Source organism: Theropithecus gelada, chromosome 15 (assembly GCF_003255815.1).
Source record: "Theropithecus gelada isolate Dixy chromosome 15, Tgel_1.0, whole genome shotgun sequence".
In the NCBI taxonomy this organism is placed as follows: domain Eukaryota; kingdom Metazoa; phylum Chordata; class Mammalia; order Primates; family Cercopithecidae; genus Theropithecus; species Theropithecus gelada.
This window is the reverse complement of record NC_037683.1, coordinates 92,907,651-92,925,734: the sequence shown is the minus strand read 5'-3', so window position 1 is coordinate 92,925,734 and position 18,084 is coordinate 92,907,651.

Sequence of the window (18,084 nt, the reverse complement as noted above, 5' to 3'; positions counted from 1 at the left end):
AATGACAATTATCATGAGTTTGTTATTCTAATGCTTGACTTTTCTTTTCTTTTTTTTTTTTAAGTTCAGAAAACCCATTGACTTTCTGAATTGAAAAGTTTAGCTCTGGAAAATGTATCATTGAACTTAAATAAATTTGTGTAAATAATTATAGACATAATGGTAAAGTTTGGCCATTGTCTACTATAATACCTACAAACCATTATTTTTTGGTTCAATACTCAGGCAGGTAGGGGAATGCATATTGTAGAACTTTGCTAATAGAGAATCTTTCTGGAATAGATTAATAAGTATCCAAGAAGCACTTGGACAGCTTTAAACAAAAGTGGCTCCAGATTACAGATGGATTACTTGATGGCATCTATACTCCAATGGGTCAGTCTAGAAATGTTCCATTAGTCAATTGAAAAGGAGACTTTGGATTCAGCAAGGCATTATTACAGATTGATGGAAGTTGATTAAATAGGAATATCATCAATAGCTTTTACTTAAAAAGATCATATTTTATTTTGCTTTATTTTTTTAAAAAATTATTTATTTATTTATTTATTTTGAGACCGGGTCTCACTCTGTCACCCAGGCTGGAGTGCACTGGGGTGATCACAGCTCACTGAAGCCTTGGCTTCCCAGGCTAAAGCAATCCTCCTACCTCAGCCTCCAGAGTAGCTGGGACCACAGACATGTGCCATCATGCCCAACTAATTTTTGTATTTTTGATAGAGACACGGTTTCATCATGTTGCCCAAGCTGGTCTCAAACTCCTGAGCTCAAGTGATCCATGCACTTCAGCCTCCCAAAGTGCTGGGATTACAAGCATGAGGCACCATGCCTGGCCTTTATTTTGCTTTCTTAACTTACAACAATAATCCAATATGTTACTGTACTATAGTGTATAGCACTTTCATACATATTACTTCATATACATTTGCACGAGCATATTTACAATAGGAAAAGTAGGCTAGAACCTTCAAAAAGTTACATTCAAATAGAAGGATTCACAAAGTAATCTGATAATTTCTGCTTGCAAAGTCTGGTGGAAAAAATGTTTCTTAGGGTACAGGATATCAAGACTATAAGAATATCCACAATAATCTTCCAATTTAATATATCTGCTATTTTTCAATCTTTTCTTTTTTTAGTGGGCTTTTTTTGTTGTTCTTGACTTCTTGGTGGTGGGGAGGGCTCTAGTTTCATTTCAGATAAAATGTAAAATATACATAATTTTACAAGATAAAATGGATAATTTTTCTTTGGAATTACAGAAGAATGAACTTAAGTGTTAAAAAATAAATGTTGAAGAAACTTTTCCTTCATAATGATCTCTTATCATTGGGAGTCTTATTACTTCTAGTTTTACTGATAAGAGTAAAAATTAGGCAAAAATATGACCGAGGTGCTGCACTTACAATGCCCAGAGAGCAGGCCAAGGTATGGAGCGATTGAATATTTTATGGTGTTAGGTTCAGGATTGATCATCTCGGACAGTTGGCTGAGCAGTCCTGGTGCAGAATAATTGGGTAGAGAGACCTGCAGGCAACATTTCAAGGAAAAGATTCCAGAAGTTTAAATTGAAGAGTTGGTTCTATTTTTATTTCACTTACAAATGCGTGATTTCCTATCCCCTGTGCTATAAACAAGAGGCTGCAAAGTTTTCCAATTAAAATGGAAAACACTCAGTCTGGGTCTATGGGGCACCAGAACCTTCCTCCTCATGGAGCCCTGCCCCCACTCACTCAAATACTCAGAATGTTTTGTCCATAACCTGCTACACATTGGGATTTTTGGAACATTGGAGATGTTTGACTGAATGTTTTAGTTTTCAGACAGATGTTTTCAATTTATGTCCAAACTTGGAAGGTTAGCAGGGATCATTTTTTGTATATCATCTTAGGTATCTTTCAGTTGGTCTAGTGATAATATTCTTTTTACCTGTCCTTAATTTTACTAGCAAAACCAGTAGTTCCCAGAATTTTAAATCTCAGAACCTCTTTATATTCCTAAATTTGTTTGAGAACTCAAAAGAACTTTGGTTTATGGGGCTTTATCTATCAATTTTTACCATACTGAAAATTAAAACTTGGAAATTTTTAAGGTGTTTGTTAAATTATTGTAAAATAGCAATAATAAACCCATGACATGTTAACGTAAATAACGCTTTTTTTTTTTTTTTTTTTTTTCAGATGGAGTTTCTCTCTCGTTGCCCAGGCTGGAATGCAATGGTGTGATCTCGGCTCACTGCAACCTCTGCCTCCCAGGTTCAAGAGATTCTCTGGCCTCAGCCTCCTGAGTAGCTGGGATTACAGGCGCACGCCACCACACCCAGCTAATTTTGTATTTTTAGTAGAGACGGGGTTTCTCCATGTTGGTCAGGCTGGTCTCGAACTCCTGATCTCAGGTGATCCGCCCGCCTCAGCCTCCCAAAGTGCGGGATTACAGGAGTGAGCCACCATGTCCGGCCAAATAACATGTTTTTATCAACATAACTATATTGTCTAAAACAAAAACATTGAGTGAGGAAATGACACTATTACACATATTTTTGCAAATCTCATTAATGTTTGGTTTAATAAAGGACACTTTCTTCATTCAATCTAATGTGACATCTCACATGCCATGTAGCTTCTGGAAATCACCATACCTTCATAAGATAATGAGAGTAAAAGAGGCAAGATAATATCATGATCTTAGTATTAGAGTTTTGACCTCACGGCTCCTCTGAAAGAGTTTTGGAACCCCTACTGGTATCTGGACAATACTTTGAGAACTGCTGAGATAAACCAAGCTGAATAAAATTATGATCTGGTTAAGTTCCTTGGTTCAGAACTGTGTAAAGGTAAGAGTTTTGACTGGCTCCTTAATAGTAACCACCTAATATGGTTTTGATCTGTGTCCCCATCAAATCTTATGGTGATTTGTACTTCCATTGTTGGAGGTGGGGCCTGGTGGAGGGTGATTGGATCATGGGGGTGGATTTCTCATGAATGGTTTAGCACCATCCCCCTTGGTGCTGTCGTCACAATAGTGAGTGAGTTCTCATGAGATCTGGTCCCTTAAACACGCGTGGCACCTCCCTTGCCCCTCTCTTGCTTCTGGCTCCTGCTGTGTAAGATGACTGCTCCCTCTTTGCCTTCTGCCATGATTGGAAGCTTCCTGGTACCCCCCACTCCAAAAGCAGAAGCTGCTATGCATCCTGCATAACCTGAAGCACATGAGCCAATTAAACCTCTTTTCTTATAAATTACACAGTCTCAGGTACTTCTTTATAGCAATGAAAGAATGGCCTAATATACCACCTCAGTGAGGCTACCTTGAAAGTTCTCTCTGAAATAAGCATTCCCCATTCTCTATGTTCTGAAACTTAATGCTGTGTTTTTTCCCTTTGTGGAACATATTTCAAGTTATAATTTTAAAATTCACACCTTTGCTTTTCTTATTATGTTAACTTGATTCTCTCCCTCCCCAGACAGACTATAAACTTGGGTGTTTCTGCCTCATCCATTGACTATACGTAGCATTCTGCCTAGCAAAAGCTATACACAATGTCAAAAATATACAAAAAATAATCAACTTACAGTTGAATTACTGAACATTTTAACCCTGAATTCAGAAAGCATAAAGATGTCAGTTATCCATATTCAGTAGTTATTTGCTGACTTAATTAATGAATAAATTAGTGATGTTATTGCTTTTCTCACTTATCTTTGTGTTCTTTTTTTTTATTTTTTTTAGAGTCTTGCTCTGTAACCCAGGTTGGAGTGCAGTGGCACAATCTCAGCTCACTGCAACCTCTGCCTCCCGGGTTCAAGTGATTCTCCTGCCTCAGCCTCTTGAGTAGCTGGGATTACTGGTGCCCACCACCACACCTGGCTAATTTTTTTATTTTTAGTAGAGATGGGGTTTCACCATGTTGGCCAGGCTGGTCTGGAACACTTGACCTCAGGTGATCTGCCCGCCTCGGCCTCCCAAAGTGCTGGGATCACAGGCATGAGCCACCGAGCCCGGCCTATTCCTTAGTTCTTACACTGAGATGACAATGAACATAGGAGACTTGTAGTAAATACATTTTCATTAATTCATTCATTTCAGACGAACGTTGTTTTAGAGTGCCTCTTATATACTGGTCAAGTTTGTAGGATAAAAAGATTAGTAAGACATAGTAGCCATCCTCTGTGATATTTCTGTACATAATAAGGCACACTAAAAAAAAAAAAGACCTAAATAGAAAAAGTAGGTCCTGGCAGGAGAAAAGTAGGTCCTGTCTCTAAAGTGAGTGAAAGCTTGATATATTCAAGGAACTATAAGTAAGTCAGTACATACGAACCATATAGATTGCAAGAGGACCTGGCTCTGTAGTGCAATGGATAGTGCATTGGACTTGTAGATTACAAGAGGGAGCTAGGAAGCAGAGTAAGATATGAAGCTAGAGAGATCTGTAGATCCCAGGACCCACAGGTCTTGGGTTCTGTATTAAAGAGTTCGGAATTTATCCTGAAGGCAAACCGTTGTTCCGTGGATTTGTTGTACCTATCTACAAGAGAAAGCTGTGGGCTCAGAGACATGTCCACCAAGCTCTGAGCCAGTGCCTCTATTCTACCACTTGCTATGAAGATCCAGGGCCCAGGAGAACTCATAAAACTCAAAACTCTTAGCTAAATTTGCTCAGGGATGTCTAAGCCTTATTATCGTATAAGAGACACAGCACTGAATATCAGTATCCTGGTTGAAAGAGGTTATTGGCCCCTTTACAAAACATCTGCAGAAAGCCACTTGATGCCACTAATTCAGAAGCAGGTACCAATTATTTTGCCAACATATATTTCTCAGTAACATAGAGGCAAAATGTCTAAACCAAAGCTTTGCTAATTAAATCCAGAAGCACGTATAAAGAATAATGGAAAGCAAGTTAGCTTTGTCCAGGAATGCAAGATTGGTTTAACATTCAAAAAGTCAATGGATGTAATTCATTTCATTCATAAAATGAAGAAGAAAAAACATGATTATATCCATAGGTTACTAATAATATTTGATAAGAGATAACACTTATTCATGACACAATTCTTAGTAAACTAGAAATGGAAACTTTCTCCATCTAATAATGGATATCTTCAAAAATATACAAATAATCCTTAAGGTTGAATTGTTGAAACTTTTTATCCTGAATTTGGAAAGGCATAATGATATCAGTTACCATCACTTTTACTCAACATTTTACTGGAGATCCTAGTCAGCAAGAAAAATGAAAGGTATAAATATTGAAAGGAGAGGGGAAAACCATATTATTTACAGATGATGAGATTGTTTACATTGAAAATCTGGAAACTCTATGTATAAACACAGAGCAATATCAAAGAAATTATTATACTTTTATATATTAGCAAAAGGTTATCATGTACAAAAACTGAAAAATACACAGGTATAATAGTATAAAAAATAAAATACCCAGGGATAAATTTAACAACGTATGTATAAAATTTCTGCACAGAAAACTAAAAAAAGATTAATGAGATAAACTACCTAAATAAATGAAGAGTCATACCATTTTTAAGAATTAGGAGACTATTGTTTAAGATGTCACTTCTCTCTAAATTTATCTACAGGTTCAATAAAATGACAATAAAAATTTCAGATTTGCCAAGAATAGCAAAGGTAATCTTGAAGACGAGAAAGAATGTTGGAGATTTTATGTAAGCATTTATTGAGACTATATTAATTAAAACAGTATTGATGCCAAGATGGACAAATAGTGAAGAGAAAAAAGAGCCCAGTGACAGATTCACATAAACAATTTATTTACAACAAATGTGCCACTGTAGTGCAATGTAAAATGAGGTGCATTTTAAACATAGTGCTAGATTAATTTTATATCCCAACTTAAAAAAATCTTGGCCCCTAATTTATGCCATATACAAAAAAATCAATTCCAGAAACATCATAGAACTAAATGACAAAGTTAAAACCATGTGGCTTCTTAAAAGAGTTTTTTTTTAACTTTCAGTTAGGCAGTTTTTTTTTTTTCTTTTTCAAATCCGGGAGTGCTGCTAATAGCCATAAAAGGAAAGATTGATAAATTGGAATGAATTAAAATTCAGAACTTTATTTTATTAGATGATCTCATTTAGATAATAAAAAGACTAGTGAGAGAATGGAAGAAATTTGCCATGTATCTCCAACAAAGAATTCCTATGATTTTGTGGATCTATACATGTATCTTATCTGTTAATCTATGTCTTCTGTATATCAATAAGAAATAAATAGCCAGCAAGAAAATGGCCAATAATTTTAACAACCATTTTATGAAAAAGAATATTCAAATGACCAATAAGCATATGAAAAAGTGTTCAACAGCATTAGGCATCTGGGAAACGCAAATAGAATCACATAGAGTTATTACTATACATCCACAAGAATGATTACAACAAACTCAAACCCCAAATCCCCAGAATATAGCAAGTGCTTTATGGTCTTAGAGTAACTGAGAATTCTCATCCACGTTGAGAAACAGTTTGGCAATACCTTCTAAAAACTAACAATATATTTATCCTGTAATGCAATAATTTCCCTCTTAAATATACAGTCATGCATCACTTAAACAATGGGAAAATGTTCTGAGAAATGCATTGTTAGGCAATTTCATCATTGGTACAGCCTACTACAAACCTAAGCTACACGGTCTACCCTATTGCTCTTAAGCCACAAACCTGAAGAGCATGTTACTGTACTGAATACCACAGGCAGTTGTAACACAAAGGTAAGTATTTGTGTATCTAAACATAGAAAAGCTATAGTAAAAATACTGTATTATAATCTTATGTGACCACTGTCATATATGTAGTCTGTCACAGAGTGAAATGTCATTATGTGGCGCATGATTGCATTTCCAACAGAAATGTTAAGAACGTGCACTGCAATGTGTACAAGAATGTTTATAACACCATTATTCACCTTAGTCCCAAACTGATGAAAATCCAAAAGTCCATTACAAAGTGAATGGATTAATTGTGAAATTATAATACAGTGGAATACTACATAGCAATGAGAATAGCAACAACAACATAGACGAATCTTACAGGTAAAAGATTGAGTGAAGAAGACACAAATGAATCTACAGTATATGAAGTCTACACGATGTAATACATTTATAATAAATAAAAAGACAGGTTAACTGATCTTTGGTAATCAATTTTAGAGCTCCTTTGATGTGGGGTGGGAATAGGGTAAGTAATGATTAGAAGTGGGTATGAGAGAGGTCTCTGGTTGGCTGGTAATTATTTAAATCTGGGCTGTGTGGTGGTTGTATTTCTTTTGTAAAATTCATGAAAATAGATATTTTAAATTTGTACACTTTATGGTATGCATAATAAAATAAATTTAAAAATAAAAGAGCAAAACAATACAAATCTTTTGTTTTATACCTAGAATACAGGCATATATTTAAGACTTCCTCCTATACTACTGATTTGTTATATTACTCTGTCTCAGAAATACTTTTATTAAAGATCTATGTTCAATGTAATGGATTCTTGATTCTCTTATGATGGGGCAGCCAGTACAGAAGAAGAGTACATTGCAGTGCTTGGCTCTGTCTGTGAATGGGAACAGACCACTCTCCTCAGTTTGAAAGTTTTATCAATGAGTTTGTGGACTCTCTTGAGTCTCTAATTCTGCTGTTGCTTTGTGTTCAGCTAAACAATTATTTCGCATAATAGCTGATAAAAAGTATGTTAGTAAACATGGCAGAAGTGGGGCAATAGTGCAAGTAAGACTAGCAAGTGTGATTTTAAAATTCAAGGGTGATGGTGGCTTTCCCTTGAGGTGCTCTCAAGGGAAAAATTTGCAGGAGGGGAAGCAGGGGCTAAAGATCAGGTCACAACTGGGATAGGCAGATGGCAGGCAGACATCCCTGCAGACAGGGAGAAGGACTACAATGGCGTGGCTGATATCCAGAAGAAATAATGTCCCATGACTTGTGATGATTTCAAGGGAGTTCAAGTGAATGGAGAATCCATTCAAATATTTATTGAGTGTCTGCTCTCAAACAGGGACTATTTCAGGCACTGTAAATGATTGAACATATGCCGTATATTCAATACATAGGAACCACACCTTCACACTCTGTGGTGCTGATTTATTTAGCATTCCCATTTCCAACAAGGCATCTCCTGTGCTAATGAGAGTATGATTATGTCTTTAAAAAAGCATACTTTTTATTTTGAACATAATCTATTATATAATCTATTACTGACTTGTATAGAAGGCCTGGTGAGGGAGAAAGGGAATCTTGATTTGTCCACATTCATGTCTAGCTCCTCTAACAGCAATGCTCTGCATTTGTAAGAAATTTAGACAATTAATAGTGACCATGAGTTACAGTAAAATGCACCAGCTTATATGTGACTTCTACCAATGTCAACTAAATGTAAGATTTGCCTGTATAGCATAGCATGAGTTAATAAATAATTATGTGTTAAATGGCCAGCTTTAGAATCTAGTCTATTTGAGGTTTTTGCATTTTAAGTGGTGTATTTAATTTGTACATATCCTGAAATTATAAGTGTCATTCTGACACGATGCATTTAGCAAAGTGTGTATTCTTATGCATGGAAAGTGTATTTTAGAATGATGGAATGACTCCTTTAAGCACATACATGCACACACAACACTGACTGATACCGTAATTATATTGTGGCAATCCTGTGCACATTGCATACTGTGAAATCGTTTCATTATGCCTGAAGATCCAAAGATTTTACAAGTAAAATATAGGCTACGGTTGGTTTCTTTTTCATTACAATATAGAGTAAGTGCGTGTGCAAGCAATGTGTAGAAGTGACTCCCAACGAAGAGTCAGAAACTAGCCATATAAAGTGGTGACCATAGGCTGGCCTTGTAGTCAGAGCTGAATATGGAGTTAGATTCGGTTATGTATTAGCTGTGTGGTCTTAGCAATTTACCTAACCTTACTCAGTGAAGCTCAGAAAGAAGCCTCAGTTTCCTTCTATGTAAGATGAGGAATATAATAGTACTCATCTCTTAGGGTTATCGTGAAATTTACTTGAGATGAAGTATACAAAATTCCAGCCTCACCATAAGCATTACAAAAAGGACTATGGATTTTTAGGAGAAGCTTCTATGCCAACCAGATTTATTCTACTACTCTCTGCTGATTATAAGGGTCTCTCCTTATTCAAGGTCCAGTCATGATGAAATCCTTCTGAAAAACTGCAGGACATTTTTACATTTCCTAGAGAGGATGGAAGCTCCTGCTACAACATCCCCACTCCTAGCCTGTATTATCTTGGGTGTCTCTGTGAGGTTTAAATGAATAGATGACATTTTGTGCCATGATACAATTTAATCACCAAGCAAACTGATAAAATAGATTCAAGGGTTTAGAGTCATTAAGAATGAATGACTGGGCCGGGCATGGTGGCTCATGCCTGTAATCCCAGCACTTTGGGAGGCTGAGGCAGGTGTATCACCTGAGGTCAGGAGTTTGAGAACAGCCTGGCCAACATGGCGAAACACCGTCTCTACTAAAAATACAAAAGTTAGCTGGGCGTGGTGGCATGCGCCTGTAACCCCAGCTTCTCAGGAGGCTGAGGCAAGAGAATTGCTTGAACCTGGGTGGTGGAGGTTGCAGTGAGCCAAGATTGCGCCATTGCACTCCAGCCTAGGCAACAGAGTGAGACTCTGTCTCAAATAAATAAATAAATAAATAAATAAATAAATAAATAAATAAATAAATAATTGTTAGCCAAAATCCATTTCCCATCTATGTCTTTGGTAGCCAAGCCTTGAACTTCTCATGAGCCAGTTTCATGAATGCTTTAAAATTTAACAATCTATTTGCGATTCAGGGTCCATAGTTGAGCATATGTGCTAAATTTAATTTTTTTTTCTAGAGCCTAATTGTATACTCCTGAGACTCCACCTCATCCTATGCTCTTTCATTCATTTTGCATGTCTCATTTGAATTATTGTATCAAAGATGAATATTCCGATACTAAGTGAAAGGGGGAGTAGAATTCTATCTACTACTAGGGGGGAAGAGAAGTCACAACTGGAGAAAGCAAACGGAGACACAAAGAAATAAAATGAATTTCCCTAAATTTATGTAAATACTTGTTTCTATATACTGTCTGTTCAATCTTTGCAGCCTAATTCCTCCTCTTTCTGCTATAGGAATTCAGACAAGGCTTTCTCTTCAAAGGTGAAGATTACTCTTCATTGAAGAGTCCTTAGAGCTTCTTGGTAGTTGGTTAAAATCCGAAAACATTACAGCAATCTCTCATCCAATCAAGAAAGAGCAATTCCATAACTCATTTCTGGCTTCTCTGAGAGCATCTCTGTGCCAGCAAAAGTACCATTGCTAGGAACATCGTTACTCTGCTTTCCTTCCCTCAAGTTTCCACTTCCTTCTGGTAAAATAACCAATATATTAAGCCACTCCATCACTAACACCACTGGCACCATGGGAAAAAATGACACGGTTGTTGGCAACACTTGTTTGCTCACTACTGTTTAGCTGGTTAGAAAGTGGAGAAAACAAGAGGAGACAAGCAAATTATGTTTGAAATGAAACTGACTTTTATCAAGCCAAGGTTTGTCAAGTTTGGTATATTCTTTCTTTTGCTCTTACTCACCCCAAGTTTTCTTTGCAGTCTGAAGATTGCCATTTGAAATGCTCTTTGAGGGACGTGAAGTCAACCCCGGATCCAAAGTAGCTTTGATGTTTGTCAGGAAAATGCTGGAGTTCTATATACTACAGTTTCCACAGGGCATGAAGAACTCCAACTTCAGATAACCTGCAAAAAAAGTCAGAGAGCAATTAAATGTAAAAATAAATTCCTTTGATAAAACAAAAAGAATTAGTGTCTTTCTCTCAGGCTCATTTAGAAGATTTTCCAACCTTTCTTCCATAAGAAATATGTAGGCATTAAATTTAGTTATTATTTCAAACAGAACATTTATATGTCAATTGAAAGAAATATGTATAGGGTGAAGTTGACTTTAATATCTTATTGAGCAATGTGACAAGAATTTGAAAATGTAGAAACTAACCATGGGATGACCTTTCAAAACTGAAATGCATAGGTGTAGATGACATTTTCTCATTCAATTACTTATTTTGAAATCTAAATTAAAGCACACACAACACCAAATTAAATATCTCCTCCCCAGAGTGAATATCTCAATCATTTACAACTAAGCAACTTAAACATCCAGTAATCAACAAACATTAATATGTAAATACTTTGTTTTAATAAAGCCATAAACATTAATAAGCAAATGGCTGAAATTACGCCTGCTGAAATGATTCATCTGCAACCCAAAATATAGAATAAGGGCTGCAGAGAAATAAAACTGTTAAATTTGATTCTGAAAACATTCATGTGAGTTTGCATAAATCCTCTTTATTTTCTAGTGAATTTTTTTCAAGATTTTTTTTTTCCTCCCCCTGCTAGGAGCCTTATGAAACTGAAATGTCAAGTGAGGGTCGCTTCATATCATGTTCCGTCAATCAAACGAAGGGAGGCTTTATGCATCTGTTGCTAGTATATTGGCACTTTTTGAAGAGTGTTTCGGTGGGAGCGAGAATAAATAAAGATCCTTCAGGCACTTTCTCATTTATGGATGAGGAATCAAAGCAGTCTGAAACTTCATTTTCAGCCTGATACCCTGAAGATTGTTGGCTGATAATTCTGGATGGAACAGCTTATCTTGGAGGATTAGGGAGAACATGGCCTTCCTATTACTTCTGGCTTCAGCCTATTCAGCTGGGTAGACTTTGTCACACAGTATCTGGGCCTTTACATATGTCACTAATCTTATCTATATCTTTTCAGCTCCTTCTGTTGGAGCTGTGGTTTCCCGTGCCTAACCCTCCCATTTCTTCATTACACCAGATGTATAGGCATTAGCCTTTCCTAACAACATTTCTGCACCATGTCATTTGGTAATGGTGAGTTTTGCAGATGTGAGGCTTTCATGAGCAGATTGGGGTAGGATTTTATCCCAAATCTTGAGACTCTCACATCAGTTACATTAAAAAGCTCCCTGCAGTCCTGAAACAAACTCATTTTTCCTTTTTACCAAATCCACATAACAAAATGAAATAATCTCCACAGCACATTATCTGTGCAACCACTAAAGATAACATGGACCTCTCCCTTGCATGCCTATGGGTACATGCCAGGTTGTCACTTCTCTCCCTCAGGTACGAGACAGTGGTTCACCTGTGGAACAAATATTAAATCCTTAGCGTGTGTAAGACATCAAGAAGCCAGGGACATGATTTTAAAACTGACTCTGTCCTCAAGATGTCTACAATCTAGTGGGGGAAATGTGAACTCACACAAATAACTACAATGTGAGGTAAAAAAAAAAAAAAAAAGGTACACATCCAGGAGAGGCACAGTAAGTGCTTGGATAGTTCATGAGGGTCAGATAAGCAAGAGGAAGAATCTGAGAATGCTGGGTGAAGGAGGTCGCATTTGAAAACAACAAAAGTTTGAATAGCTGTGATGGGGATCAGGAATCTTCTAGTTTCTATTTCCCAGTTATTTTCAGAATAAAGGATAGAATTTCAAAAGTGGTAAGAGAGTTAGCAACTGAAGCCAGAAGAGACCTGTATAGTCTGTACTTTTCCCCCCATCAAATATCCATTTTCCACCTTACTCTCATATTAACCTCACATTTAGTTGAGCACTCTTCTCCCCTGAATAAAGACCACATTTGTCAGCCACCCCTGTAGCTCTGTGAGACCATGTATGTGTTCTGCTCGGTGAGATGCAAGTAGAGGAAATCATTTTTAACGTCAGGGATGATATTTTCTTCTTCTCTTCTACTCTTTTGTTTTATGGAATATAGATACGAGGGCTGGATCTCCAGCAGCCATTTGGAACATGAGGATGAAGGCCACACCCTAGGAATAGTAGAGTAAGAAGCTGGAAAAAGCCTGGGTCTCTGGCTGTGGAGACTCCACACCGGTTTTTCCAATTGATCTCCAGTCTGCTTTTATACGAGAGAGAAACAAACTTCTGTCTTCTTTTAGAAATGATTTTTTTTTGGTCTCTGGTACTCATAGCCGAGCTGCCCTAATCAGTACTCACTGCTAAAATCCTAGTTTTTTGATCATTTATTATACAATGATACCTAATAAAGTTTTTAGTTTCCCCGTGTAGCATTACAATGACATGACGCATCATCCACAAAATATTTTTTGAGTTCCTGCAATGTTCAGGGCATTTTTCCAGGCAAAAAGAACAAAAACTATGAAACATAGATTTTACTCAGAGGGTTAAAACATGCTTGCTAATAGGTCTATATGCAGTCATTAACTGAGAGTATAGAGGAAGGAATATTCCTCATAATATAGATGTTGAGAGGAGACAACAGACACAACTGCAATGGGATTGCCAGATAAAACACAGGATACCCAGTTAAAGTCAAATTTCAGAATTAAAAAGTGAATACTTTTTTGTATCACTAGATCCGAAATATAGGATGGGACACACATATATTTCAAAAATTATTTGCTGTTTATCTGAAATTCAAATCCCAAGTTCAAATTCTAAATTTTAATCATCCTAAACTTTGCATGGGATATACTTATGCTAAAAAATCATTTATCAATTTTCTGAAATTCAGAATTAACCAGGAAACAGTATTTTTATTTGCTAAATCAGACAACTATCAACGGTGAGCCTCTGAGATGTCTTCCAGAGAAGGTCAGAACTAAGCTGTAGAATGAGGGAATCAATCAAAAGACAGGGATGGGGCCATCTTTTTCAAAGCATGGTTCATGGCCATGTATCAGACCTCAGGCTAGGGCACCAGATAAACATGACCCATTTTCTTACAGTGTCAATTTTACTCAAAGAAAAAAAAAGGTGTAAAATAATATTATACTGAACATTGAATAGAATACAAAATGTGCATGTTTTTTAATATAAAGCAGGATTTCTTAATTGCAGCACTTGACATTTTGAGCTGGGTAATTCTTTGTTGCAGGGAAGTGTCCTGTGCATCGCAGAATGTTTAGCAGCATCCCTGGCCTCAACCCCCAGATGCACAATTCCAGTTGTAACAACCAAAAATGTCTCCAGACACTGCCAAATGTCCCCTGTAGTTGGGTGGAAAAGTCATGCTTGGTTGAAAACTACAAATATAAGGCATGATATTTCTAAAAATATTTTGCGATTGTGATGAACCATTTTGGGCTTTGTCCTTAGAGTGTCAACCTTATGTGTTTATTCCCCTCATCACTGAGGTCCTTTCGTGGACAACTGTGAGATATAACCAAAGAAACAAGATCCTTAGTGCCAATTTAAGCAAGGATGTTACTTTTCTTTCTGATTTATAAGTTTCTTTTCCTTGAACTTTCCAGATTGTAAACTCCTTAAGGCAAGCACAATTCATCTACCAGAACCCCTAGACCCAGCACATGACAGGCAGTCCATCCGTATGAACTGAACTGGGGAACAAAAGTTTTCAGTTTGCTTAGAGAATTCCAGGGATGGGTGAACAAGGCGGGGAATGGGGTTTACGGGGAGTGGGAAGGGAGCAGTAGTAGGGAGGATGGTCTTTAAAATGACCTCAGGTCAATTTCTAGGTGAAGGCAACACAGTCAATATTAGCAATATGTAGGATTGATTTCAAGAGCAGAAGTTTAACTTGAATGCAATCTTGCAGATATTTTTCCCCAGATGCTTTAACATTTGTTGTTTGGAGTTATTGACCATTGTCTGCGCTTCCTGTTTTCACTTGAAAATTTCTAGTCTCTCCCCACTTAGTCAGAAGCAATGTTTCCTCTAAACTGTATGCCACTGTGGTTGTACCAGTCCTCAATTACCACCGCCTAAGGCCTCTATTTGTAATCAGCCATCCACTCTGCTTTTCTGGCAAGAAAAGCACACCTGAAATGAAAAAAAAGCCTCTAGGCAAGTACAGCATACTGATAAGAAAACAGCCAAAGCTTTTGACTCTGGGCTGCACAACCAATTTCTCCATGGTGACAGGAGAATCCAAGAGAAGGATGACATTTCTAAGAAGCATGAAGATCCAAGTGGAAACAACTTGAATGGTATAAAAAGATAAGACTGTGTGTCTGTGTGCACGCTTTTGTGAGTGTGTGTATATCCGTGTGTATTTGTGTGTGAGAGTGTATGCGTGTGTGTGTGTGTGCATGCGTGTGTGTGTGCATGCATGTGCGTATGTAGGCCTGTTCTCATGCACATTAAAAAGAAAACTGCAGTAACTAGATTTTTTTTTCTTAGATCTAGTTTGTTTAAGAGCTGTTGCCATAAAGATCATGAACATAGAGAATGGATTTTGCAGGCATAAGATGTTATGCCTGAAAACAGTTCTTCCTGCTTAAATGGTTCTCACTCTTAATGTTTATCTGCTTCTTTCTCTTTTTTTTTTAATTATACTTTAAGTTCTAGGGTACATGTGCACAACGTGCAGGTTTGTTACATATGTATACATGTGCCATGTTGGTGTGCTGCACCCATTAACTCATCATTTACATTAGGTATATCTCCTGATGCTATCCCTCCCCCCTCCCCCCTCCCACCTCCCCACAATAGGACCCAGTGTGTAATGTTCCCCTTCCTGTGTCCAAGTGATCTCATTGTTCAGTTCCCACCTATGAGTGAGAACATGCGGTATTTGGTTTTCTGTTCTTGCGATAGTTTGCCGAGAATGATGGTTTCCAGCTGCGTCCATGTCCCTACAAAGGACATGAACTCATCCATTTTTATGGCTGCATAGTATTTCATGGTGTATATGTGCCACATTTTCTTAATCCAGTCTGTCACTGATGGATTGATTTGGGTTGATTCCAAGTCTTTGCTATTGTGAATAGTGTTGATTCCAAGTCTTTGCTATTGTGAATAGTGCCGCAATAAACATACATGTGCATGTGTCTTTATAGCAGCATGACTTATAATCCTTTGGGTATATACCCAGTAATAGGATGGCTGGGTCAAATGGTATTTCTAGTTCTAGATCCTTGAGGAATCCCCACACTGTTTTCCACAATGGTTGAACTAGTTTACAGTCCCACCAACAGTGTAAAAGTGTTCCTATTTCTCCACATCCTCTCCAGCACCTGTTGTTTCCTGATGTTTTTAATGATTGCCATTCTAATAGGTGTGAGATGGTATCTCATTGTGGTTTTGATTTGCATTTCTCTGATGGCGAGTGATGATGAGCATTTTTTCATGTGTCTGTTGGCTGTATGAATATCTTCTCTTGAGAAGTGTCTGTTCATATCCTTTGCCCACTTTTTGATGGGGTTGTTTGTTTTTTTCTTGTAAATTTGATTGAGTTCTTTGTAGTTTCTGGATACTAGCCCTTTGTCAGATGAGTAGATTGCAAAAATTTTCTCCCATTCTGTAGGCTACCTGCTCACTCTGGTGGTAGTTTCTTTTGCTGTGCAGAAGCTCTTTAGTTTAATTAGATCCTATTTGTCAATTTTGGATTTTGTTGCCATAGCTTTTGGTGTTTTAGACATGAAGTCCTTTCCCATGCCTATGTCCTGAATGGTATTATCTAGGTTTTCTTCTAGGGTTTTTATGGTTTTAGGTCTAACATTTAAGTCTCTAATCCATCTTGAATTAATTTTCGTATAAGGAGTAAGGAAAAGATCCAGTTTCAGCTTTCTACTTATGGCTAGCCAATTTTCCCAGCACCATTTATTAAATAGGGAATCCTTTCCCCATTTCTTGTTTTTGTCAGGCTTGTCAAAGAGCAGATGACTGTAGATGTGTGGTATTATTTCTGAGGGCTCTGTTCTGTTCCATTGGTCTATATCTCTGTTTTGGTACCAGTACCATGCTGTTTTGGTTACTGTAGCCTTGTAGTATAGTTTGAAGTCAGGTAGCGTGATGCCTCCAGCTTTGTTCTTTTGGCTTAGGATTGTCTTGGCAATGCAGGGTCTTTTTTGGTTCCATATGAACTTTAAAGCAGTTTTTACCAATTCTGTGAAGAAAGTTGTTGGTAGCTTAATGGGGATGGCATTGAATCTATAAATTACCTTGGGCAGTATGGCCATTTTCATGATATTGATTCTTCCTATCCATGTGCATGGTATGTTCTTCCATTTGTTTGTGTCCTCTTTTATTTCACTGAGCAGTGGTTTGTAGTTCTCCTTGAAGAGGTCCTTCACATCCCTTGTCAGTTGGATTCCTAGGTATTTTATTCTCTTTGAAGCTATTGTGAATGGGAGTTTGTTCATGATTTGGTTCTCTGTTTCTCTGTTACTGGTATATAAGAATGCTTGTGATTTTTGCACATTTATTTTGTATCCTGAGACTTTGCTGAAGTTGCTTATCACCTTGAGGAGATTTGGGCTGAATCGATGGGGTTTTCTAAATATACAATCATGTCATCTGCAAACAGGGACAATTTGACGTCTTCTTTTCCTAACTGAATACCCTTTATTTCTTTCTCTTGCCTGATTGCCCTAGCCAGAACTTCCAACACTATGTTGAATAGGAGTGATGAGAGAGGGCATCCCTGTCTTGTGCCAGTTTTCAAAGGGAATGCTTCCAGTTTTTGCCCATTCAGTATGATATTGGCTGTGGGTTTGTCATAAATAGCTCTTATTATTTGAGATACATTTCATCAATACGTTCATTCATTATGATATTGGCTGTGGGTTTGTCATAAATAGCTCTTATTATTTTGAGATACATTCCATCAATACCAAATTTATTGAGAGTTTTTAGCATGAAGGGCTGTTGAATTTTGTCAAAGGCTTTTTCTGCATCTATTGAAATAATCATGTGGTTTTTGTCTTTGGTTCTATTTATATGCTGGATTACACTTATTGATTTGCATATGTTGAAGCAGCCTTGCATCCCAGGGATGAAGCCCACTTGATCATGGTGGGTAAGCTTTTTGATGTGCTGCTGGATTCGGTTTGCCAGTATTTTATTGAGGATTTTTGCATCGATGTTCATCAGGGATATTGGTCTAAAATTCTCTTTTTTGTTGTTGTATCTCTGCCAGGCTTTGGTATCAGGATGATGTTGGCCTCGTAAAATGAGTTAGGGAGGATTCCCTCTTTTTCTATTG